Consider the following 27357-nt stretch of genomic DNA (forward strand, 5'->3'; position numbering starts at 1 on the left):
TGAGCGTGAAGCCAACACAGAAGAAAAAGTCATGTGGAGAAGTGAGACTGATCCCTGGTGCCTCAGCCAGGGTACCTGGATCCAGTCACACCATTTCTACGTCTACTCCTGGAGTTTTCACTTAGGTAGTCGATAAATCAACTTTTGGCTTTAAGTTGATTTGATTGGGTTTTTGTTTATTTGCAGATGAGAGAGATTCTGCGAAATACCGGCTTCTGTCACTTTGCAGCTATTCTACCATTTCACTGTAATACTGATTCTCTATTTTTCCTTCTGAAAAGCTATTTATTAGAAAAGGCATAAAGAGTTAGCCACGGTTGTCATGTTTATCATTCACGCAAACCAATTGCCTGGTTATCAATAACCCTGCCCTGATAGCCATTGCATTAATCATGAGGAAAAGTGTTTTTTCATAACTATTTAATCACTGGTCTAGGCCCGTGAAATGTCATCAAAGATTCTTGCCTTTGTGGGGTTTAACTTTTTGTGCAGGGAGAGATAATTCAAAAAGAAAACATGAAAAACTAAACATGTAAATTATTCTGTGGGTTAGAAGGTGATAAGCATTATGTTCAAAACACCATCACCAACAACAAAAAAAATCAGTAGGGGTAGTAGAAATTCTGGGGGTGGGAGGATTGCAATTTAAAATAAAACTCATTACGAAAGTTACAACTGAGCAAAGACTTAGTGGTAAAGGAGTTGTTTCGGGCTTTCAGAATAATCAGTGCCAAGGGCACAAATGGAGTGTACCTGTATTCCAGGAACAGCAAGGAGGCCAGTGTAGCTGCCACAGAGCTAACGATAGAAAAATTAAGTCAGAAAGATCACAGAGGTTAGATCATATTCCATTGGTAGCCATCTATGAGCACTTTGTTTTTTACTCTGTGAAATGGAGAGCAAGGGCAGTTTATTTTAATTTATTTTTAAAATTTTATTTATTTTATTATTCTGTTTGCTTCTAGAAGAGGAGTGACATGGTCCGATCTGCATTTTTAAAAAAATGCCTGTGGGTACCGTGTTGAGAATAGGCTGGGGGTAAGTGTGGAAGCAGGGAGACCAGTTAGGAGGCTGTGGCAGAAAACATCCACAGGTGCTCAGCTGCACACTCAGTCTTCTAAACATTCCTTGGTACTGTGAGGCTGGAAGTTTGCAAACTATTTTCCTGGAATCCTTTGCCAGCTGGTTTCCACATAGGATCTGCCACTGGAAAGCATGGTGGGAAAATGAACCTAGGAGGAAGGGGAGCGCCATTTTTCCTGGTGGCACCTCCAGCTGTGGTGGCAGTAGGAACAGTGGGTATCTGAGCACCTAGAGGAGGGAAAGACCAACAACTGAAAAGGAGAGGAATGTAAATGGAGCAAGTTTGGAGCAGAAGTGGTGAGAATAGGAGTTCAAGTTTGGGTATGTGAAGTCTGAGGTGCTGTCCCAGTGGAGTTGTCAGTAAGAGACTGGATAGTCTGGAATTCAGGAAGGTGGTCTAAACCGCAGACATAAATTTGAAAGTTGGTGATGTTATCTAAAGCCGTGAGATGAAGAACAAAGAAGACCACCACTTGGATCCTGAGGCTCTCTGTCATTCAGAGCTCAAGGAGAAGAAGAGAAAGCAGAAATAGAGATTGAAACAGAGTGAGTAGTGGTGAAGGATGAAGACCTCAGACCTTGTCAAATCAGCTGATGAATGGAAAAGATGAGGACCGAGAATGAACCGCTGAGTTTAGCAATGTGGGGTGATTGGTGACACTGATGAAAGTCGTTTATATACAGCGTGAGGGTGAAAATCTTGGCACTGGTTATTCTTTCACTAATTCATTCAAAAGTATTTACTGAGTATCTGCTTTGAGCCAATCACAGAATTTGAGGTGAACAAGAAAGACATTGCCCTGACCTCTCCAAGTTTAGAGTATTCTACTGTGAGGACAGACTGTGATATCATGCAGGGATCAACTTCAAAACAGACCTTTACTACATGTGTACGTGCACATAGTCTTACACACCCTTGAAGGCTGAAGAAAGCAAGAAAGACACAGGCTAAGGGAAGTTTACTGTGAGCCCATAGGATGCACTAGAACAAGCCCTGCCTCTATGGGCTAGGACTTGTTGAATATGGTTTATCTTACGAGTGGATGCATCTGGCATCTTTAAAAAGGGATTATCGGCTCTCTTTTTGTTTTCATTTGGGGAAGTATTTGACCAGGTGCCATGATTTGATTTTAATCTGATTTTATCTCTGTAGTGCTTGGATAGTTTAATTGCTGGTTTGATCAGGCACCTAGAATATGAATTGTTGGAAAAATAACACGTTGCATTCTTGTAGGCAGGATTGTTTCCATTGATTATCTCTCCTGAATACAAGTGGTTATTCATGACTCTCCAGGGACTAGAACTTGAAAAACAGTATCTTGTTCACCTAAAAATTGTTTGATAGAAATCCTGTAAAGCAGTATCGGAAACCCTAATATTTTCTTGGATAAGTTTTGACATGAGGTCCTATGCAAATTAAAATAATTGAAACTGAAACAAAACTTAAAACTGAAACAAAACACACTGTAACATGTGTTTCATTATAATATGGCTCTTAAATAGTCTCCTGTAATCCTCAATAGCAAAGTGATCACTAGGAGACACTAAAAATGTTAGTATAGCTTGAGAGTTATTTCTTTATAAATAGGAGACCTCTTGAAAAGTATGGAGAAATTTTACTCTTGCAAATATAAAGTGCATCAATAGTTTGAGTTTTCTATTTGAATTCTATAAACCCTACTAATAACCTAGAAGCGAATGCTCTTGGTCCATGACAAAGTCACATGGTGAGAAAGTGTGTATATTTTGTTAATTCAGACAATGAGATTTTTCTGTAAAGAACTTCCCTTAAAAAAGAAAAAAAAAAAAAGAACTTCCCTTAACAAGCATCAGTATGACCCATTTTGAACTCATGGTAGAAGTATTAACAAGTAGCTGAATACTCCCATATTCAGAAATCTGAAACACAAATGATTTGTACCTTAAACATGTACATTTCAAGAAAGGGATTCTCTCACTGGGAATTTTTATTGGAAAATGGGTGAATAGATGAGAAACTATGGCACTATTCTAAAAAAAAAGCAGTAAAATATTTTGAAAACTATCTATAATCAAATGATTTATTCCATGCCCTAACATATCTAAAATAAAATATAAGCTCCAAGTGATAATAGCACAAAAATTAAAAATCAGAAAGCCTAATGAAGTTCATGGCCTGGTTTTGGCTCAGAGGACGTGAAATAGCCAAACACAGCCCTATGTGGTCAAAGTGTTTGCCATGTTTTCTTATTTCAGTAATGGAGCCCATGGAATTAGTGGCTAGAATGAAAACGTCTTAGTTTTTTTTTTTTCCCCCTAATTTGTCCCTCCCCCATCCCCTTTCCCCTTTGGTAACCATAGGTTTGTTTTCTGTGTCTGTGAGTCTATGTCTGCTTTGTAAATAAGTTCATTTGTATCATCGGTTTTTAAATTCCACATATAAGCAATACCATATGATAACGTGTCTTTCTCTATCTGGCTTACTTAGTATGATAATCTCTAGGTCCATCCACGTTGCTGAAGTAGATGGGAGAGAAAATCAAGTTCCAATAGAAAAGTCAACAGAACCAAAAAAAAAAGAAAGAAAGAAAGAAAGAAAAAGATAAAAAGAAAGAAGGTTTCTCAAAATGGATGGACCCAGAGAAAACTTTAGTTTTTTTTTCTTTTTTAGCTCTGTTGATTTTTCTTTTGGGACTGGTTTGATTTTTTTCTCTCTTGTACTCTTGAAGAGGAAAAGTTGTTTCCAGGAGTACTAGGCATAATTTGAGCTCGTTTCTACCCTTACATGCAGCTCCAATCTAGACAGTTTATTAGCTAATGAGACATAACATTAGTTCATTTGTCAAGATTAGATTTGTGGGGAAGAATCACAGAAATATCCTCCCCTTTTACTCTTTGCATCAACATGATTATTAATTCACGCTTGGCAGTGTGTTCTGCAAGGTCAGAAGTGCTCTCAGCACGCACTGGGAACTGGCTCCATGTTCACTTCCACGGGTGTTCACTCAGCTGACAAGATGGATGTAAATCAGGATTTGAAGAGGGCTTTTCATTATTTAAATGGGAGAGGGTGATTTTCGCTGGCTGAGAGTGATTCTCACTGGCTGTGCTTAACTGCTGAGGAAGCATAGCATATTATTTTTGATGATAAACACTGTGAGAGCAGTTTCCACATTTTATTTCTTAGAATGAAAGGTCTCCCACGAATTGAGTGGGGTGGGGATCAGAGGAGACCCAGAGGCTCATTCCGGCCCCTCACTTCCTAATTACAACCAAAGGAGCTCTCCCTCCGCTCTTTGAAATAGCAATGTGTTACGTTTGCAAATAACACTACAACATGGACTTGCTGCTTTAAAAATTCATTTGCCACTTGGAGAGGAAGGCCTTATGAAGTGAAAAGAGAAGCATGGCGGGGAGTGGGGATCTGAACCCAGACGTGGTAGAGTCTGCTGATTGTTCCCACAAATCCATTCTTTTTAGGACTAGACTCCTGAGTTCCCTGGTCTCCTCCCATTTTAAAAGCCTAGGATAAGGCCACCCAAATAGAAGCCATATTTTCCAGCCTCTCTTGAACCAGCCCTAAGTCATATGAATAAGTCCAGAGGAATAAGGCTTGAGCAGAACTGATCTGTGCACCTTCTATGTCAATTCTTTTTTTTTTTTTTAATTATTTATTTATTTTTGGCTGTGTTGGGTCTTCGTTTCTGTGTGAGGGCTTTCTCTAGTTGTGGCAAACGGGGGCCCCTCTTCATCGCGGTGCGCGGGCCTCTCACTATCGTGGCCTCTCTTGTTGTGGAGCACAGGCTCCAGACGCGCAGGCTCAGTAGTTGTGGCTCACGGGCCTGGTTGCTCCGCGGCATGTGGGATCTTCCCAGACCAGGGCTCGAACCCGTGTCCCCTGCATTGGCAGGCAGATTCTCAACCACTGCGCCACCGGGGAAGCCCTCTATGTCAATTCTTTAAAAAAGGAAGCCCACTGCCCTCCATTCTCTCTTTTCCCCTCCCGTCTTAGAGCCACCTTAGTCTCTAAGCTGAAAGACATGAGTTGAGGATGTCAGAGCCACGCCCGCAGACCTTAACTGCTCCTTTTGAACTATGACATGAGTGAAAATAAAATTCCATGCTGTCGAGCCCCTGTATTTTGAGGGTTTTTTTTTTTTTTTTAGCTAGTAGCTTAGCCTTTACCGAAAGTAATGTAACAAAGGTCATGCAAGAGTTGTGAGGTCAGACTCATTAGAAAGGCTGACTTAAGGAATTTAATCTTCAATGTGATTGAGTTTTATCTCATGAAATAACATGGTATAGAGAAATATCACAGCAATCAGTGGTGTACAGGCCAAAGTGGACAGATTCTGGTCATTACTGTCCTTATTATTTGACACAGCACAACAGTAGGGCAGGATTAAAGGCATAGACACATCTAAACAAACAGACACAGGCCAGAATTAAGAAGTAGAGCCAGTATTTCGACATGCATGCCTAGCAGTTAGTGCGTACTGAGAGGAAAGCATGGAATGAAGAGAAATTTACACAAATGGCAACTGGGGGAACTCTCTCGTCATTGACCATTTTGTACTTTTGCTGCATTTTTCCTATAAGAAGCTTCTGAGTCTTTACACAATAATAACAGTTATCTTACTGACACTGGTGCTTCATATGCTCTACTGCTGCACAGGCATCTCCCTGTGGTCTCTTATCCTAGGGTTCCTCAATGCTTATGCTAAACTCACCCTCGGATGTCCGGCCATTGCCCCACACTGAACACATTAAAACCAGAATTCCTTTTCTTCTTATGGAGATTGCTTCCCCTGACTATTGTCTGTTTGTCAATGTTACAATTTTTTTTTGCCATTTCTCTTAGATTTTTTTTTTTTTTTTTTTACTTTTCTTTCTCCTGCATCTGTCTAGCCAATGTCAACACATCCTCCTTTTCTTCCTTGAAACTGGTTTTTAGATTCACCCACAGCTCTCTGTTCTCACAGCCACCCACTTGTTCTAAGACCAGAACACATCAAACCCTGGATATGGCCCACAGCCTTCTATTTGGTCATAACCAAATTCTGTTTGTTCTCGCATGTTAAGATCGGAGAAATTGCTCTAAAAATTGCTCTTAGCATTTTACTTCCTTCCTCAACAACCCGTAATGGTTGGCTCCCACTTGCCTATTGCCTATAACCCATATTTGCCTTCTTGCCAGGCCTTCCGTAAAACGACACTAATGAAATGTGTTTTGGGGTAGTAGTTAAGCAGAGGTTTTGGTGTCCTCCTGACCTAGCTTCAAATTCCAGCATCACCACTTAATTACAGACTCTGTGGTATGGCCATTTAAGCCTCAATTTATTATCTGAAAAGTGATGGTAATGCCCCCTTGATAGGGCTTTTAGAGGCATCTAAAATGGGGTGACATTTGTAAGGTGTGTAGAATAGTACACCACACACAGTGGGCACTCAGTTCATGTACTTACTGTTACCTGCCAGCCAGCGCTCCCTCACTCCTGTCCTCTGTGTTACATTCCTCACTCTCCTGGGCCGCATCATCTCTGTTCCTTCCTTGGCACTCCCAGTGCCCTTCACCCTTAATCCCCAGTTAAAGTCCTACTTTCCTCACACAGTCTTGTCTGAATTCTCACTGTTTCTCTACTTGCCTGACGTGTTGTCATGCATTTTCTTCAGGTACAGCTTAGGTGCACCCCTTGAGGGGCAGGAATCATTCTTAGACTTCTTTTCTACTCTCTGCAGCATCTGGCTAATGTTGGTCACATGTCATCTGCTCAACACCTAGCAATGGAGGTATTAAAGTAGATGGATTCACACGTATCATAAAATAACAAACTCTTCTGATGTACTATTTTAGGAAAAATTTTGGAACACATGTCCTCAAGTAGCCTTGATGTTGTATGGCCTCACTTACCCCCTTCTTAGCACTGTTTCCCATGTGACTTGACTAAACTTGAGAATAACTCATAATATGGTGAAGCAGTCATGGGAGGGCTATTAGGTGATATGGGACTGAGAGAGGAGGTGGAACCTGAGTGTTGAAGGGAGAAGGGGGCAAAGGGAAGAAGAAAAGATGTGAAATTGAGAGGAAGGAATGAAGGTACGGGAAAGGACAGTAGGCTAATATATAAGACTACCTCAGCATTATGCTGAATCCTTGATATCAATAGTCTCGTCAAATTCTGATCATAAACCTGAAAGACTGGTGTAATCATTGTACTAACAAACCTGTATTAGGTGAACTATCACACACATATGAAAGATGCGTTAAATACAAAAGTTTGCATTATGAATGAGCATGCATTGAGCCATCATTGACCCAGACACGCAATGCTCCCCGGAGCCTTAGAGAAACTCTCAGTCCCCATCCAAGGCCTGAGCTTCTCTGGGATAACCAGAGCACTGCAGGTCTGTGGGCTAGGTGACTTCCGGGTCCCCTCACCCTGAGGGTGTGGGGTTCCAGGTTAGACTGGGAGTGGTTTACCAAAGTCCCCAGCTTCGGTAGACTCTGAGCTCTACCTTCTCACTCTCTAGTCTCTAAGGCTGCTGAAAGCTCAGGTCAGTTTTGCTGCTATTTTATTTTTTCTAGATCAGCAGATGACTTCAGAGCAAAAGTAGCTTTGTGTTTTGGCCTTACCTCTCTGGAATCTTGTCTTTTAGATTTTGGTCCAGTAATTCCCCACTATCTTTTTATCTCTTGGATTATTATTATAAATGTTTTGTTTGGCTGTTTTGCTTGTTCTTAATAGGAGTGTGGGTCTGAATTACTTACATTGTAAAATTATTAGAAGAAAGCTTGTCATTGCATTTTTTAGATGTAGAAATTGAAGTCTAAAGAGAGATATCTGTCCAGTAGAATCAGAACTTGAACCCAGTTTGGTCTTATCCTAAACTTCTTGCTCATTCTGCTCTGTCATATAGACTAACAGATGAATTTGGTGAAATTTGGCTATAAGGTAAATGTGTTGGGTAAAAATTAAAGGAATCAATTTCTTATTTGCCTCTTAGTTATCTGCCTTTACTTCACTTTTAGCCTTGGTTCACAACACTCTCTCTTCAATAACATTAGTTACTAAAGAGATGAAAGAAAGAAGATTAATAAAGACTGCTGGCTGTTGCTGACTCTATGTACCGTGCAGTAAAGAAAACTAGATTTTTTTTTGTTTTAATCATGCACCCAGGAGGTAAAGTGATGGACTCATCTCCAGAGGGTTTAGAGCACTTAACCAATGCGATCTTGTTACTTCTCACAACAGGACCTTGATGTCTCTGTTTCATAACGAGTGCAATTTACCAGGAGGAAGTAAATAACTTGACTCGAATCTTGATTTTAAAAACTCTTCTTTCTGAGTCCCCTGTTAGGCACGTGTGTGGGCTGGCGCTCCACACTGACAGCTTTGTGGTTTACCTAGTGTGGCTTTCAAAAGTAAGACTTTATAAGACTCAAGGTAAAAATTGTTAAAGATGTGAAGCTAAAGGGATGTATTAAAGGGATGGCGTGAGGGTAGTGGTTTTAGGGTTGGAATGGAATTTTCTCCTGGTCTGATACAAAGTGAATATAGAGCTAGAGGAAACTCACCCATAAAATCAGGCCAACATCACATTGTCTTTTGATAAATGTAGAAAATTGTGATGATGGATTTTCTGCTTCTCTTATGTGGACAGTTGCCCCAATTCTATGCTATCACTTTTCAGTAATAAACAGATTGCAAACTGTGTGTGTACTATGCTTTGAAACTGAAGAATTAGACACTTTAATATTGTTTCTCATAATTATACAAGGGGAATAGACACTCAATCAAAGACTGACAGAGCTCACTCAACGCCAGAGTTTTTCACAGTCCTAAAAAGGGTCAATAGGAATATTTTTCTCAAAACTTAAAAATCACACACCCTCTTGTTCAAAGCTTGCCTACGTGCCTGGTATCTACACACCACAAACAATGCACACTGGACTCACAACTTTTATCCCCAACACCCCCCCTCCACCCCGAACTTTTGACAGCAGAAGTCCCATACCCAAACCATGAAGAAGCAGGAAGCTCAGACGGCCTTTTTCCCACATCCTGGTAGTTGCAGAGTGAATTTTTTTGTTAGGAAAGCTGGAAGATCACAGTGGGGCAACACGTTAACTTCGTCACGCTTACGCAGCAAGAAAAAATGACTGCTGGACTGGTTGAGGGTCCCTCTAACAAAGACGACCGGAGTTAAATATAAGAAAACAAGTAGGACAGCATGAAACACATGAGCTGAATGTTTTCTACCTCCGAGTCCAACAGAGTCACGCTCTTCAGTGTTCATGGCTGTGATGCACTCTGCCAGAGCAAGGCCTTGTGGTGAGATGAGGGTTGAAATAGCAGATTGCGACGATTCATGCTTGCACTGTCATTTTACCTGAGAATTACTCCTTTTGCTTCTGTTGTCAGGGCTATGAAACATTTCTATTTCTCAGAGATATCTAGGTTGCTATGGGACATTTCAGAGTTCAGATAATGGGCACTCGAAGAAGCACACTGAGAGAAAAGATGACTGCATGTCAAGACAAGGTTTGGGGAGCGAGCTGAAACCACTGCATGTTTGCATATTAATGAGAGGGCGCAGGTGAACACTAGCAAATGGAAGCACAGAGGGTGGCTGGTGAGATGGCTTAGGGGTTGTGCAGACCCAAATGATTTGCTGTTAAGCACAAGCTAATGGAGTGATGCATGAGATTCTACCAGGTACAAGCGATCCATAGGAAGCTAAGGGCTAGAAGTACACATTTCCTTTCCTCTTCAAATATAATATTTCAGCTGGCATTATAACAGTAACCAGTGATGGGTTATTAAATAGAAGTATTGTTAATTTCCGCATAAAGCAGTATAACAGTAAGAAGTTACTGAGGAATATTTTGATTTTAATGCAGTCCAATGTCAGAATAGCATCATCAAGAGTACAGGGGTAAAGTCAGCTGTGGAGTCAAACAGTATGGGTTCAAGTTGGCCTCTCCTAGCCCTGGGACTGTGGGCAAGTTATTCATGTGCCCTTCCTGAGGCTCAGTTTTCTTGGCTGTAAAATGAGGATAATTTAGGTTTTCCCTCATTGTTACAGTGTAATGTTATATAAGTAATTTAGTGTTGTAAGCAAAAGTGAATAGATGAAAATTTGTGTTAAAAAATAATTTTTGCCCAAATATTTCTAATTTCTGTTTTTTAAGCAGCTGTTTTCTGGCGCATTTGAAATATTCTCTGACTTATACAAATCTTGACCTAGGCACATTCTACAAATCTACATGTAATCATACCAAGTGTTTGCCCTGTTCCCACGGGCTGGGTTTTTTTCCTCCCTTCTGTTCTGTCAAGAAGCCTCAGTTCAGAGCTGGGAGTCCCTACATCCCTATAGGGAGACTCAGTTCCCGGCAAAGAGATGGCCTGTGGCAGGGGACATCCTTCAGCCTTTTTCTGTTGGATTCCTGCAACACGAGAAAGGTGTGACTCCAAGGGTGTGTGTGGTGTCAGGAGGAGCAGATCAAGCTATAAAGTAGACATTGGGAATTTTAGTAGCACCATAGGTATTTAACTACTTGCCCATTCTCTGGTATGAAAATGATGTGGATATATTATAGGGCAGAATTCAAAATACACATAAAGGCTTTAAAGAAATTCGGTGTTTGAGGTGGGAATAAAGTAAAATTCATAATGTAAAATGTAGACGTATTCTACCCTGACATTAAGGTAATGTGAGGAAATTGTAGAGAAAGTCAGTTAGCTCTGTATTCCTAAAATCAACTGCTGCCACACCCACCGTGCAGGACGACTCTTAGCTTTGTTGGGCTTTTCTGAGACTCATCTTAAGGAAGTAAATGGTCTTTGATTACTTTTTCTGATGAAAAAGAGATAAGGTTTTTGCCTTCATTTGTGCTTTTTCTTTTTTTTCTTTTTTAAAAAATTTATTTATTATTTATTTTTGGCTGCGTTGGGTCTTCGTTGTTGCGCGCGGGTTTCTCTAGTTGCGGCGAGCGGGGGCTACTCTTTGTTGCGGTGCAGGGGCTTCCCATTGCGGAGGCTTCTCTTATTGTGCAGCACGGGCTCTAGGCACGCGGCCTTCAGCAGTTGTGGCACATGGGATCAGTAGTTGTGGCTTGCGGGCTGTAGAGCTCAGGCTCAGTAGTTGTGGCTCACGGGCTTAGTTGCTCCACGGCATGTGGGATCTTCCCAGACCAGGGCTCGAACCTGTGTCCCCTGCATTGGCAGGCGGGTTCTTAACCATTGCGCCACCAGGGAAGCCCCTTCATTTGTACTTTTTAAAAGTTAACCTATTCAGCTGAATTGTTATTGGTTACTGTTCTTTATGCTTATTAATCTAGTGGTTATAATATTGTATATTTTTTGGGTTTCCCTGGTGGTGCAGTGGTTAAGAATCTGTCTGCCAATGCAGGGGACACGGGTTTGAGCCCTGGTCTGGGAAGATCCCACATGCCGCAGAGCAGCTAAGCCCATGAGCCACAACTACTGAGCCTGCGCTCTAGAGCCTGTGAGCCACAACTGCTGAGCCTGCGTGCCACAACTACTGAATCCCACGTGCCTGGAGCCCGTGCTCCGCAACAAGAGAAGACACTGCAATGAGAAGCCCGCACACTGCATTGAAGAGTAGCCCCTGCTCGCCTCAACTAGAGAAAGCCCATGCACAACAATGAAGACCCAACACAGCCAAAAAAAAAAATGAATAAATAAAATAAATAAATTTTAAAAATATATTAAAAAAATGGCACAACTCTTTAAAAAAAATATACTGTATATTTTTTCTCATCCTCTTCCTTCTCCTTTTTTTATAACCAAATCAAGAATTAACATTCTCCTGGTACATATGGGAAATATATAATTAGCCATCTAATGCTGTATTAGACAACTACTGTTTTTTATAATATATTCATGGATTTTAGATAAGTAAATAAGTTAAAGAAGAAGAATATCCTACTTTTGAAGCTATGCAATTTTAATTCGACCCTACAATCATTTTCTTAAGTTTAAATATTTTTGAGATGAAGGAAGAAAATAAAAACTGACAAATAAGTAAGCCCCTTTGACTTGACACCTTGGATTATATTTTAACCACATAAAAGTTTTAGCACATTTGAACCATTACCTCATTGAGTTATTTTTAAACAACCAGGAGTCTTGATTTCTGAATCTGTATTAAAAAAGAAAGGATTGATTTTAATTGCTGGGTATAAATTGTCTAAAGCAGGGGTTGGCAAACTACAGCCTATGGGTCAAAATTTGTATGTGGCTTGTTTATGTACAGTTCAAGAATTAAAAATGGCTTTTACCTTTTAAAGTGTTGTAAGAACAACCAGACAAAGGGCAATATTCTACAGAGACTATGTGGTCCACAAAGCCTGAAGTATTTATCATTTGGTTTTTTACAGGAAAAGTTTGCTGACCGCTGGTCTAAAGGATTACACAATATATTTTCTTTTAATTCCTTTTAATGCTCTCTCTTCCTATTAATGTCCTCATCCTTTCTGGGACTCACTGCTGTTTGGTTGTCCGAACCGTTCACGGAGTATGGTTTGAGTTAACAAACAAACACAATGTGTCATTACTCATAAAAAAACAAAAACAAAACCCGTGCCTTATTCTGCTCCTTTCATAGCTTCTTACAGTAACATTTCAAATCCAGTCTCTGACCTTTATGCTTACTGCAATGAACCTACCCTGATCTTGAGTAGAGTCTTGTTCTCTGGCCATAATTAATCCAGAATGTTATTAAGGAATCATTGTCATTAGTGAGTGGTAAAGAAAAGCAGGAACACTAAAGTTTGGAATTCTGGTTAGTCCTCAAAATATATACACATACGATGCAAAGAAATTCTTTTTCATAGTGAGAAAGAAGGCCTCAGGAATTAACCAGTTAAAGAAAAAGCCTTTTTGCTTTGAAAAGGGAGGGAAACAAGGGCAATCCGGTGGGTTGGGAAAATGCGTTGCTTTTATCTTCAGTGGAAATGGACATGTGAAAAACACAATCCTCTTCCTGTGGGAAAACCGAAAACCAATTCTCAATTTCTCTTCCCCCCACCCCGATCTCTTTTTTTCCTGTGACCAGTGGTTATTTACCCCTCAGAGTCCAGAACATGGGCTCCTGTAGACATTCTGGCCCCAGATATCTGACTTTCATTTGTACCATTTCATGCAGAATTCCTTCATTTACTGAAGAAAGGCAAACAGTCCAGTGCAAAGGAAAAGCAGTAACTAAAGAAAATACGATCTAAAGTAAGGTGATTTTGAAACAAATAATAATACTAAAAAAAGGCCAGAATAATATTGCAAACAGTTATCAGACCCCCTCAGGTCCATAAAAAGTTTTCTCTTGAGGTCTTCTGAGAATTTTCTTGTTTGTTTTCAAAAAACTGAAAATAATTTATGTACGTATACTCTTAGGTAATAAATTTTATTCAGGAATTGGTTAAGTCCCAGATCATTCCATTTGCAATTCTCCTAACTGCCTCATGATGTTCTCATTTCGTCATTGGTTCTAATGAGGAAATGAAGAAACAAAGGATCAGACTAACAGTTTTTACATAGACAGGCAGAGTTTGGGCAGGTTCTTTAAAAATTCCCTTTGGACTTTGTGGGAATGGTACAACCAACCACGAAGCCATTCCTGGAATATTTACTCTTGTCCAGCTCTGGAGGATTCTTGGTGGTCACATGGACTTGGAGAAATACTTGGTCTTGTTTCCTTGCAAAGGGGCCCCTTCCCATGGTACTGGCTGCAGCTCTACACTGACCTTTGACGGAAGGCGACACCCACTTCCTGGCTGTCAGCTAACAACATCCTTAATCCTTCTTTTAAGGAAGCAGATTTCAGGGAGTGGATGATCAGCCAAACGAAGTCAAGAAGAAAGACAGAGACTGTAACGAAATGAAAAAATAAAGTAATTTTGGTTACTTTAGGAAGAATACCATAAAGCTACAGATTCTGATCTATTCCATTTACTACCAGATAAACTTTCAGATATGGATAGTGTTACAGAATGTATGATTAGCAAGATCAACCACTTATATTCTTTAACACACAATGCCACATCACAACTGGCAGAGCCCTAGACCTGGAATCAAGAGATCTGGATCTGAGTCATTGAGTAGTTGTTTAAATAATAGTACGTATGTTTGAAGATGTGCGGGATAGTCTGTTCTCTCTAAGTTTCAAACTCACCCTTCTTCACCTTCTCTTAAACGTGCACCATATATTCTAGACTCCTTTCCTGGAGGCATTGATGGGAAATTGGAAGTTTGGAAGAGTGGGGGAAAGGGAGAAGCTGCATCACCCATATTTTGTTCCCTAACCACACGTATGAACACACACGTGTGTGCGCACACAGACACAGCAGACACAGACACACACACACACAGAGCTTCTGGCAGCCCCTCCAGCATTATTGGCTTGTGACAGTGTTTAGAATAATGCCTGCAGCATAGAATGTGCTCGATTGTTGTTAGCTATTATTATTATCGTTTTATGCACAAAAATGTTCCAGCATTAGATTAATTTGGAAAGGCTGCAACCTCCCTCTGTCTTTCCTATGAGGTTTATAATAAAAGTGCTAAAGAGTTCTGCATTTAAAAAAAACAGTTCAACTTCAGTTACTCCAGCATTCTCTAAACCTATTTGAACACCAAGATTTTCCCCCTCAAATACACCAAATATTATCTTGTAGAAGTGGGGTTCTGCAGAAGATATTTTTGAAAATGACAACCTAGTGAGACATCTGTGGAGTTCTGGGACTTAATCCCAGAACTGCCTCTTTACTTTTTATATAACCAGAGTGGGCTTCTAAGCTCTAGTGAACCCCCTCTTGGTTTCTTCACGACACTGTCAGTTCCTGCGGCAGACACGATTTAGGGTGACCCTCGATCATCCGTGCCTTTGTCTGATCCCCTCCCCATGAATATGACTTGCTTCTAACCAATAGAATATGGCAAAGGTGATGGATTGTCACTCCTGTGATTATGTTTCATTATATGAGACCCCGTCTTAGCAGACTGGAGACAGAGAAAGAGACTCTCCCGCTGACCTTGAAGAAGCAGTTGCTATCATGTGAACAGTATTGAGAGAGTCACGTGGCAGAGCACTGTGGACAGCTTGTAGGACCCAAAGGCCTCAATGATACAGCAGCCAGAAAGCAAATTCTGCCAACAACCATGTGAGCTTGGAAGAGGGTCCTGAGCTCCAGAAAGGGACGTGGCACATCTGACACCTTCCTTGTGAGACCCTAAGCAGAGAACCCAGTTAAACCACACCCAGACTCCTGACCCATGGAAACTGAGATATAATAAATGTATGTCATTTTGAGCTGGTAAATTCAGTCATTCTGTAATTATAGCAGCAATAGAAAACTAGTATAGTTACCTACCAAAACCCATTCCCCCTCTTTTTTCATTATTAACAAAACCTAAATTTCCTTCAGAATGTCAAGCTGCCCAGAAAAATACTTTATTTTCCTGAATCTCTTTGCTGAAAAGGGAACAAAGGGAACATATCTAACCTATGAGTTCTGAGTGGAAGTCTGAAAAAGATTCTTGAAGGCTTGCTTTCCTGATGAAAGGGAAAGATACCCCAGTGCACTCCTCTTCCCAGTTTTCCCCTTTGAATATATACCTATGTAGGGAGCTGTAGCAGCCATACGGGGCCAAGAGACTCATAAAGATGACAGCCTTGACCTTGTTGAACCACTTAATCAACACTAGCTCCTGCCTACTTCCATTTATCTTGTTATGTGGGAAAAATAATCCCATATATATTTAAGCTACAGTTTGTTGGGCTTTCTGTTATTGGCAGATGAACACATTCTTTAATGGCTAATATACTACATGATTGTTGTGAAAAGTGAATAACAAAAACACAGAGAAAGCATTTACTGCAGTGCCTGCCAGGGCTGGCCATTCTCCCTCACACATGCGTGCACGTGTGTTTGCTCGCTTGCTTCTCTGCTCTTTTACCCTCTTTCAGTGCTCTCTCTCGTCCTTGCCTTATCTCCATTCATTCATTCATTCGTGCAGCAAATATTTACTGAGCACGTGCTAATTCCTGGTACTGTGCTAGGGCCTGAGGATACAAACATAAATAAGACACACAGGTTTCCATCTTAACATTTCAGTCCTGGCCTCATTAGAATGAGAAGAGTTTAATGATTAATTAGCTGATTACATTTTAGTGTGATTGAGTTCCATTTGCAATCTCAATATATGTCTGAATTAATGATTCTTAACCCAACTTGCCATAAATGCCTTTACTCCCAGATATAGAAATTCCAGGCATTAGCGAGCAAATGATGAGGGTTTTTTTGGTGTGGGGTTGGAGGGGGCATGTGAAAGCAGGTGGTTGACTATGGATGAAGAAAGCTATCTCATTTGTTATAAATAATTTCTGGAGCCTTCCACATGTTTTCTGATAGTGCTTTCTTACCTTCCACCTACCTGGCCACAGGTCATTCTCTCTTCTGTCTGGTAAGTGTACTCCAGCTCTGACCCTTTCTACCTCTCTTTTGGCCTCAAAATTCTGAGAAACATACCCTATGATTTCAAGTAGATTTTATTTTCTTTACTGTATAACACCACTGTTGTACTATGAACCTCTGTTCTGGGAACACCATTCTAATTGTCTCTATCTCATATCTACCTTTGGTAGTAATGACTCAAACCAGTAGTGTAACAGTAGAATTCATTGTCTTTGTTAAGAAGATATTTCTGTGCCCTTAACTAATTATTCACTACTTATTTCATTTTTATGTACTTTACTGCTCTTTATATGTTGATTTGACCTATCTCAGACTACAAGCCAATTGAGAGAAAGTCTGATGCAGTTCATATCATGTTATATTCTGGAAATCAGTGAATGGTGATAATGGTGGTGATGGACTTTCTCTGAAGCTCTTGGGAGCTAGGCCTGTGATCATTTAGGGTCTAACTAAAATATGCCTAATTCTTCTTTCAAGTACCAGCTACAGAATGAAGCAGAAGTAAACCCAAAAGGACGTAAAATGTGTTGAAGACTATTTTTAGTTTGTGAACTTAAGCTAATTAACACTTGAATGGCCCAACCAAGATCATCCTAAGGACAAATAAGCAAGAGAGACTGAGGCACACCATCTGGCTGCCATGAGACCATTTGTTATCATGGTTAGAAGGGTGCACAGGAGTTCTGGTGTTCTATTTGCCTGTCAGTGGAATCAGTACCAGCCACTCTTTTTCCCCTGAGTTCAGAATCTATTGAGAAAGATACACACCCACAGGAGTCAGGCAGTTGGAGAGCAAAATGTCACCCTTATCACCAAGACGGCTGCTGGGGGACCTCATGCTTTGTCTGCCAGTGAGGTGGGCTTGCTAATAACCTCAGCGTCTCTGTCAGCTCCGGCCAACTGCAGCCCCTCCCTCCTGGGGCCCACCTGAGTAACGCTCACATAGCAGAGCAGGGCAGGCTGGCAGATTTTGAAGGAAGAGCGCACTCAGATCCTTCTCTCAAACTCACCGACAGAACTCTCACCTCTCTTCCCAAGGCAGGAGGCTGAACAGGGCCGGGACTAGGGAGAAGCAAGGGAGGCAGTGTAGTCTTTATGTAAAATTTTGATAGTTTGTTCATCTTAGATTTTTTGCTTTTATTTTGAGTTTTAAAAATATTGTATTAAAATATTATTTTTCTCGATTATTGGGTTTTTGGATGCATCCTTAAATTTCTTAATTGAGGTGAGGGCCTCAGTAGCCTCATCTGATCCCACTCCTGCAAGAAGATAAAAGGGTAAATGGATGGAGACCCTTCCAGATAGAAATATCAGGAGCAGGGGGTATATTCCTACCCTGCTGGATGGACGTTTAGGAGCTTAATCAAACATACCCTACTGTAATTGTGCTAAGATACTCATGCAGTCGAGGAAACTTTTCTTTCTTTAGTCAATATGTTGGATCTCTGTTGTTATAAAAGGAAAAACAAAAAGCAAGACAGGTGTCAGTGATACTAGAAGGTGATTATAATATTCAGTGAAGCTACCAAATAAGGATGGTTCTAATGGGCTTCAGAACCAAGTTGTTCTTTGAAACAAATACTTGCTATGCCTTGCTTTCTTCTTAATTAAGATTCAGAAAATATTTGAGTGTGTATACAGACATTATGAAAAACACAGATTCGGATTTGTGGAATTTAATGCATGAATGTGTCCAACTAAGTCTTCAGGCTACGACCATCGGAGGAATGGCCTGTTCTGTGACAAGTGTGTGCCTGCCTTTGGAATTCACAACACATTCCAGGAAAATCATATCCTAGCTAGTTTGGTTGTTTATGCCAAAGAGGGCAATTTTGCACCTCATTTTTCAACTCTAGTTTGTTTACATTGAAGCAAAACATTCTTACACAGCAAGAGACTAGACACTCTTTCTCAATGGAGGAAGGCTTCTCTTTTCAGGGTCAGGAACTTTATGTCTGCAAAGTTAATTATCACAAGACTGTAAACCAGTCCTTCAGTCTCCAAGTCTGTGTCTCTGACCTTTGCCAAGGGCATAGTGCCACCAGACATACCACAAGATATGCAAAGGGCGGAGTCTAACTTGAATAGCCTTGTTAACTTGTTTTCTGATGCTGATATGAAGAGTCTCATCATAAATCATGTTGGTGCATTTGAGAGAGAGCTCAGTTCAAAAGGTGGAATCGTCTAGTATCAAAAATCTTATCTAATTAACGGTGACATCTTTAATTCTTTCAGCGGGACCTGTAAAGGAAAGCCTTTCACATTTAGACAAGATCTAAGCAAAGGATTGACCGAAGTTCATTAGTTTTGTAGTCTTATGAGCTTTGACAAATCAAAAACATTATTTCTGATCTCTAGCTTACCTTTAAGCAAGATCTAATATCATGGCTATTGGACAGGTTCAGTCAATTACAAAAGCATAACAATTCAAAAGAATTATTCTGAGTCTATAGCTTGGTTCTGGGTGGCTTTTGCTAACTGACCACCTAGATTTTGGCTGTCCAGTGTGGCAGCCACTAGCCACATGTGGCTATGGAGCACGTGAAATAGGGCTCATCTGAACTGAGATGTACTGTAAGTATAAAATACACAAGGGATTTTAAAGACTTAGCTGATAATATTTTGGATATAAACAGTTAACTAAAATTATATCGTCAAAATTTATGTCACCTGTTTCTTTATACTTTGTTAAATGGTGATACCAGAAAATTGAAACTTACATATGTGGCCCACATTCTAATTTCTGTTGGACAGTGCCAGTCTTGATGTTTTGGAAGTAAACATCATGAAGAGAGACACTGATATATTTTGTGCATTTATACTTCCTCTGAAGCACTCCAGAAGCAGCACTGATCTACACAAAACCCCTGTGAGGAGGATAGGAAATGCCTTTTACTAACATTTCAAGGAAAATAACTTCAAAGAATGTTGCCGTCATGACTATGATTCATAAATCAGAGAAAACTTTGGGTTCATGCTTCAGAGAGCAAAGCATTCAGGGACAGCTGTTTCATTTATTACTAACTCTTCCTCGGTGCAGTTTGAAACCAAAAATCCTGGGGGAGGGGCGAAGAGTGCTGTGGATTTGGGGAGTTAGGTGTAGGTAGTAACTTTTACAAAATACCTAGCAGAGAGTAGGTTCTTAACAAATGTTTGTTCAATCAAGGAAAAAGGACTTGTGAATTTAGGTTAAAGCCTCCTGTTGCCAAAATACAACTGGTTGTACTGAGGGTCATGGAGCAATATGACAATTCAACAACTCATTGCAGTGACAGTGGTTCCCATTCCACCATGGCATGGCTAGGCTAGGTCCAGTGGCAGCCGCAGCATGTGGGGTCACTGGGCAAATGTCAGATATGAGGAGTCCAGGAATTAGTACAAGGGTGTCGAGTTCTGAGAGACTAGAAGAAGTGAGAAGTCAGAGGTCCAAAGACATCAAGAAAGGATTAAAAATGCAATCTGTGACAAGGATTCAAAAGGGTTGGGAAGCGAGGATTCAAGATGAGCTCCAGGTTAGTGGAAGAGCCACTCCCAGAGGTCAGCTTAGGTACAACATCTTGAACCTGACAGAAGCGTAGGTCATGGTGCCATGAGTTAATTCCTGGGAAGCAAGGTTTGACTCAGCCAGGAGCCTCTGGTCCACTTTTTGCCTGAGCAGTAACTGGTTCCAGGTCATGTGCAGGTTTGAATGTCCCAGTGGCGATAGGAGCTGACATCACTCCTTTGCAGATGGGATGAGATAGTAGCTGAACTTAGGTTCTGACAGACTCTCTACTGGTTTGGAGTTTTGCCATCCAAAATGTGAGCCAAGCTGCTTTAATTACTCAGCTGTGGTTCTGGGTTGGAGGGAAAGGACCAGAAGTGAGGGGCTTTGATACTCTCATGTCTCTTCTCACCACTGGTTAAAAGAGCTGAATTCTTTTCAGCATTACCACAGGTACTAGACACAGGCTACTAGGTGACCTAGATGAGTAGTTAAACACTCCTTTTTTCTTTATGCTCTTGGCTACTTGGAAGAACAGAAACAAAAGAAGATGTTTGGCTTATTTTATCATATGTAAGGACTATCTGCTTTTACTCTAATGATCTATCAAATAGGCTTAATTGAAATAATCTTGCCTCAGAATAACTGTAGGATAACAAACTTGAAAGCTACTCTATTTAACTTTGATTCTGTAACATATAGATAATGTCCAGCAGAGTCATACCTTCATGGATCTGAACCTGTGATCTTAATCTGGGTTGAAATAATGGCTTTGGTGCCTCATTGATTTTTTTTTCTTCCAGTTTTATTGAGATACAGTTGACGTACAGCACTGTATAAGTTTAAGGTATACAGTATAATCATTTGATTTACATACATCATGATTACCACAATAAGTTTAGTGAACATCTGTCATCTCATATAGATATAAAATTAAAGAAATAGAAAAACATTTTTATCTTGTGATGAGAACTCTTAGGATTTCCTCTCTCAATAAGTTTCATATATAACATACTGCAGCATTAATTATATTTATCATGTTGTACGTTGTATCCCTAGTACTTGTTTATCTTATAACTGGAAGTTTGTACCTTTTGGGTGCCTTACCGATTTTGACTAAATGGCAAAATTAGCAGTTTAGGCAGCAGGTGCTTAAGAGATGTGATCACCATGTTGCTCTGTGGGAACACATGGGGTCTTTATGCTATTCTTATTGATTTGAAATCAAATTGGTGACCCATATTAGTCTAACAGCTGCTCTGGGACCATCATCAATGATTTAGTGATAGAGTTCAAATTATAAGTGCAACTTTTTGTTTCCTCCAAGAATCTGAATTATACCTTCTTCCTAAATAACTTCCATGCAAACTTGGTATCTCTTAAAAAGATGGGCTCATCTTTACTCCATTACTAGAAATGTGACAAATTATAAAAATAGATACAGCTCTCAGATTCGACAACACTTTTCCTCAATACTGAATGTACATCGAAAATGGACATCTTCAAATTCTTGGTTATGGAACGTCTGAACAAGCACAAATACTTCTACAACCCATAATTGCCAGTTTGAACCATAAAAAAAAAAAGAAGCCTGGCTTTTGTGGATTAAAGACTAGATTTCAAGCACCACCCCAACCTCTAATACAAAATCCAGTAGTCTTATACATACAACATAAATCCACATACACTATAATTATTGTGGTCAATTATGCTAAACCAAGCACATAGTTTTTCCTCAAACATTTTCATAAGCAAAGAAAAAATTGCCTCCACGACTCATTTTTAGAGATGGGCTAACAAGTTCGGATCATGTGAGAGCTAACTAACTTTTTTTTTTTTTTGCCTCCACATTTAAGATGTGTTCATGTTTAGGGGAACCTAACTAAACTAACTTTCTATTACCTTGATTGGGACCAGATGAAAAGAGACTAAAAAATAGGTCAGAGTTTTTAAATCCTGAGGACATCTTTATAATAAGCAGCTACTAAGTAGTTTATGACCAGATGCCGTCTAACGTAACACAATTTTCTAAAGACAGCTTTGTGGGAATATAATTTACATACCATAACACTCACCCATTGTAAGTACACAATTCAAATATTTTTAGTAAATTTATACAGAAGTGTAACCATTACCATATTTCAGTTTTAGAACATTTTCATTACCCCTAAAATTTCCCTTGTGTCCATTGACAGTTCACCCTGCTTCCACCCACAGCTATAGGCAACCACTAACCTGCGTTTTCTCTCTATAAATTTGCTTTTTCTAGATATTTCACATCAGCAAATTATATAATAATTATGCCTCCTGTGTCTGGGGACTCATCTATGTTGTAGCATGTATCAGTTGTGTGATCCTTTGTTGAATAATACTCCGTTTTATGGATATGCTGCATTCAAAAAATCCATTTACTAGTTGATGGAAACTTACATTTTGTCCAGTTTTTGGCCATTCTGAATAATGCTGCTATGAACATTCATTTACATGTCTTTGAATGGACATATGTTTTCTTTTCTCTTCCATAAATTCCTAAGAACTGACTTACTTTGCTGTATAGTAAGTTTATGTTTAAATTTTTAAGGAACTATGAAACATTTTCCAAAGTAGATGTGACATTTTACATTCCCATCAACAATATATGAGGGTTCCAGTTTCTCCAACACTTCATATTGTCTGTCTTTTTGATTATAGATTCTAGTAGATGTAGAGTGGCATCTCATTGTGGTTTAAATTTGCATTTTCCAAAAGTCAAATAATGTTTAACATCTTTTCATGTGCTTAATCAACCATCTGTATATCTTCTTTGGTGACATGACTTAAAATCTTTGGCCCATTTGTAAGTTGAAGTGTTTGTCTTTTTATTATTGAGTTGTAAGTGTTCTTTATATATGCTGGGTACAAGTCCTTTATTAGACAAATTTTCTTCTGGTCTGTGGCTTGCCTCTTTATTTTCAAAACTGAAGTACAAATATTTTAAATTTGATGAGGTGAAAATGTTTTAAATTTTAATAAAATCCAATTTATCAGTTTATCAACTTAAAATTATTCATGGGCTCTCTTAAAATTATTCTTTGTATTTCTAGTGCCTAGTATAACAACAGGTTCATTCTAATTATGTAATAAATATTGGTTCCGTATATCCTGTGTTTCAAAAAGTTATCAAGAGCCCAGCTTTTAAGAAAGCTCTTCTACATGGTGTATTACGGACAATCAGAGGTAAGCATTTTTAAAATCTACATGTTCAGAGAAATAAGATTATCAGATGGATTCTGAATTCAGCAACAAACCATTTATTCAGTTTATATTCTGGAAAGACACTGAACTATATGCTTTACATGCATTTTCTGTCATACTCAAAACATGCCTCTGCAAGAGAGGTAACTGTTAATATCTCTGTTTTATAGGAAAGAAAACTCAGACTGATACTAAGTGAGTTTGACTGAGGCCACATAACCATTTGCAATGGGAAAGAGAACAGGTCATTTCTAAACTTAGCATGAAAACAAGTTATAGCTTCAAGGAACACAATTAATTCAGTGAGCACATACATATTCTAGGAGCTATGGATACAGGAGGGAAAGAAGAGACAAAATATTCTGTTGTCATAGAATTTATATTCTACATACTTATATCACCTGCACTAACACAACAGATGCTATTCTAACCAACATTTAAAAAACATTTAGCATTCAACTCACCTGAGACAATGAAGACAGGAAAAGATAAAAATTTTGAGTCATAAAGGCATGGGAATGCTTCTTTTACCCTTCATTTTTTTCTAAGTGGTAGCTGGGAAACAGCAACAGGTTTTCATGTACACGTGGCTTTGCAGGCAACATAAACTGGACCTGGAGTGACCAACTGTTTTGGCCGTATTTGTCAGAGTGTCTAAGCAGTACCTATGTGTGCTATGGCATACCTAGGGAAGAGTCGAGAGGAAGGAAAATTGGGAAGAGGCAAGAAGGGGGTAGGAAAATAGAAAATGCAGTGGGGAAGAGAGAGAACAAGGATAGTCATTGGCAAAAGCACCATGTGAGGATCCTTCCACTGCATGTCGAGGGTACGGACCTGCCCATACTGATCAATATTGGATGACTTAGCACCAAACAGAATGCTTATCACTTAGTTGGTGTTCACTAAGTGTGTTAGAAATATGACTTACTGAAAGAAGGCTATACATTAATTCAAAAAACATCTGTTGATTGAGCTGATATCCTAGCCATAGTGTGAGGTCTTGGTCTCTGCCCTCAAGAGATACATAGAATATTTGGGGAGAGAAACATAATCAAATTATTAAAAGGAAAGCATGACATGTATTGTAACAGATGGATGAACAAAGTGCTATGAAATGGTGGAAGAAGCTACTTGCTCTGTCTCAGGGCTTGGGGAAGGCTTCATGGAGAGCATGGCATTTGAGCTAGGAAGGCTATTGAAGGCATGGTGTGGAGAGAGTCATTTGAGAGAGGATGAGAATGGCACAGTACCTAGAGGTACAACACACGGACAGAAGACATTGGGCACACATGTGGGGCTTGCAGGCCAGGCTAGAGGTTTGTATTACAGCCTGGGGCACATGAGAGGCAATAGGAGCCCCCATGAATTCACCCTCTGCTTTGCCATCAGAGAAATCTTCTTAAAAATGTAAGTTTTATGATGTTAATACACCTTTTAAGCCACAAAGCCACTCAGTCACCACATAGTATTATGAAACATGGGTTTCCATAGATAGACACCAACATGAAGGTCCTATTGTGGAAGCACTAGTCCACACAGGGCATTGAACTTCTATGGTGGCCTCAGCCCCACCTCCTGGTATCCATACCCTAGTGTAGTCCCCTCGTACACTGTATTGGGATAGGTCTGTGTGACCAGTGGAACACAGAGGAAGTGATAGTATGTCACTTCCAAGGCTAGGTTGTAAAATACATTGTGGTACCTGTCTTGCTCTCTCTCTTGGATGAGTTGCTCTGGGAGAACCCAGTCACCATGTTGTAAGGATACTCAGGTAGCCTATGGATTTCCCTATGTGGCAAGGAATCTTAGTTGCCAGCAGCCAGGTGAGTGAGCCATCCTGAAGGCAGACTGTCCAACCCCAGTCAAGTCTTTGGATGGCTGCAGCCCCAGTTGGCATCTTGACTGCAACTTCATGAGAGAGTCTGAGTCAGAGCCACCAATTCCCAGACCCACAGAAATTCTGAGATGATAAATGTTTGTTGTTTTAAGCCATTAAATTTTACGATAATTTTATGTAGCAATTGATAAATTAATGCAGTCGTTGATCATACAAAGTCAGAGTTAGAAGGAACACTAGAGATTAAGTAGGGCAGGCACTGATAATTGGCTTCAACATTTCCCCGTGAAGCTTGAAGAGATTTGTGGAGTCCTTCTCCACTTGTACTGAACACGATGAAACCTCTTTACTATCCCTGATTTCAAGAGAGGCAGGGCTTGGTCCAAGCTTGCATGTCTTAATTAATGATAAGTACTCCATTTCCTGACTATAAGCCAGGCTCATACCACTATATTGTGCTACTGTCCGTGAAAATTACTTAAGTTAACCTCTTTAGTTTATATGGGATACACTCATTTGCTAAAGATCAGTCATTGAGCTTGTTAAGAATTACTCATCTAGGAAGAATATGTTATACTGCTTAAGAAAGTGAAAGATAGTTTGAATGTTAATTGTGGTAGCCGAATAATGGCCCCCAAAGATATCCAGGTCCTAATACCTGGAATTTATGAAAGTTACCTTATATGGCAAAAGAGATTTTGCAGATGGAATTAAGTTAGGGATCTTAAATTGGGGAGATTATCCTGGATTATCCAGGTAGAACCTAAATGTAATCACAAGTGTTCTCATAAGAGGGAATCAGAAAGCAATTTGATAAAGAAGAAGAGAAGGCAATGTGATGTGAAACAGGGAGAGAAAAGATAATGCGATTCAGGGCCATGAGCCAAGGAATGAGGACAGCATCAATTCTGAAACAGGTAAAGAAAGATTTTCCCCTAGAACTTCCAAAAGGAACCAGCCTTTCTGACCCTTTGATATTAACCCACTGAGACTGATTTTACAATTCTGACCTCCAGAACTGTACAAGAATAAATTTGTGATATTTTAAGCTTCCAAGTTTGTTATAATTTGTTGCAACTGCCATAAGAAACTAATACACTAATCTTATCTTCAACATGTCCTAGTTCTGCTAGTTTGTGCAAGACAATTTTTCTAAGACTGTCTTCTCATCTGTAAAATGGGAACAATAAAGTGTCTATTTCAAAGGGTTGTTAGATTGAATAAGATCATTCATACAAAATGCTCAGCATAGGACCCGGCACCTGGAAAGTTCTTTGTAAACTTGGCTATTGATTTGGTCTAGACAGGAAAACTGCAACATTTAAAAAAAATTTTTTTTTTTAAATTTTATTGAAGTATAGTTGATTTACAATGTTGTGTTAATTTCTGCTGGACAGCAAAGTAGCTCAGTTTTTTATATATATACATATATATATATATATATATCTTCCTTTTCATGTTCTTTTCCATTATGGTTTGTCACAGGATATTGAATATATTATAGTTCCCTGTGCTATACAGTAAAACCTTGCTGTTTATCCATCCTATATATAATAGTTTGCCTCTGCTAATCCCAAACTCCCAATCCTTCCCTCCCCTCCTCCACTCCTTGGCAACCACAAGTCTGTTCTCTATGTCTGTGAGTCTGTTTCTGTTTCATAGATAATTTCATTTGTGTCAAATTTTAGAGTCCACATGTAAGTGATATCACATGGTGTTTGTTTTTCTCTGTCTGGCTTACTTAGTGTGGTAATCTCTAGGTCCATCCATGTTTTTGCAAATGGCATTATTTCATTCTTTTTTATGGCTGAGTAATATTCCATTGTATCTATGTATCACATCTTCTTTATCCATTCATCTGTTGATGGACATTTAGGTCGTTTCCATGTCTTGGCTATTGTAAATAGTGCTGCTATGAACATAGGGGTGCATGTATCTTTTCAAATTATAAAAACTGCTACATTTTTCATCTCCTTTTGAAAACTCAAGTAGAGTACTAAGTAGTCTTGGAATATAGAAATGGTTGAATATTTGTTAACTATTCTGTTGTTATCATTCTATCAGGAACCCTAAAGTCCATTTGCTTCATCCTCTCTGATTGTCCTTTCTTAAGGGTGTTGACAGCAAGATGGGGAAAAGGCAAATAGACTGGAAAATAAACATGAATGAGAGATCTAACGAGGATTTTGAAAGGATTTCTTTGCTTATTATCTGCTTTCAGAGAACACCACAGAAAACAGGTGA

The 27357-nt window shown here is 39.5% G+C and overlaps 1 long non-coding RNA gene across 1 annotated transcript in view; it reads right to left on the bottom strand.

Annotated features, from left to right (window-relative positions):
• The window catches only part of LOC309667218, a 497053-nt gene that overhangs the window by 87947 nt on the left and 381749 nt on the right, over positions 1–27357 (bottom strand). The gene's annotated exons all lie outside the window — the stretch shown is intronic.

This window comes from Balaenoptera physalus (genome assembly GCF_965194825.1).
Source record: "Balaenoptera physalus genome assembly, chromosome: 9".
NCBI classification, from domain to species: domain Eukaryota; kingdom Metazoa; phylum Chordata; class Mammalia; order Artiodactyla; family Balaenopteridae; genus Balaenoptera; species Balaenoptera physalus.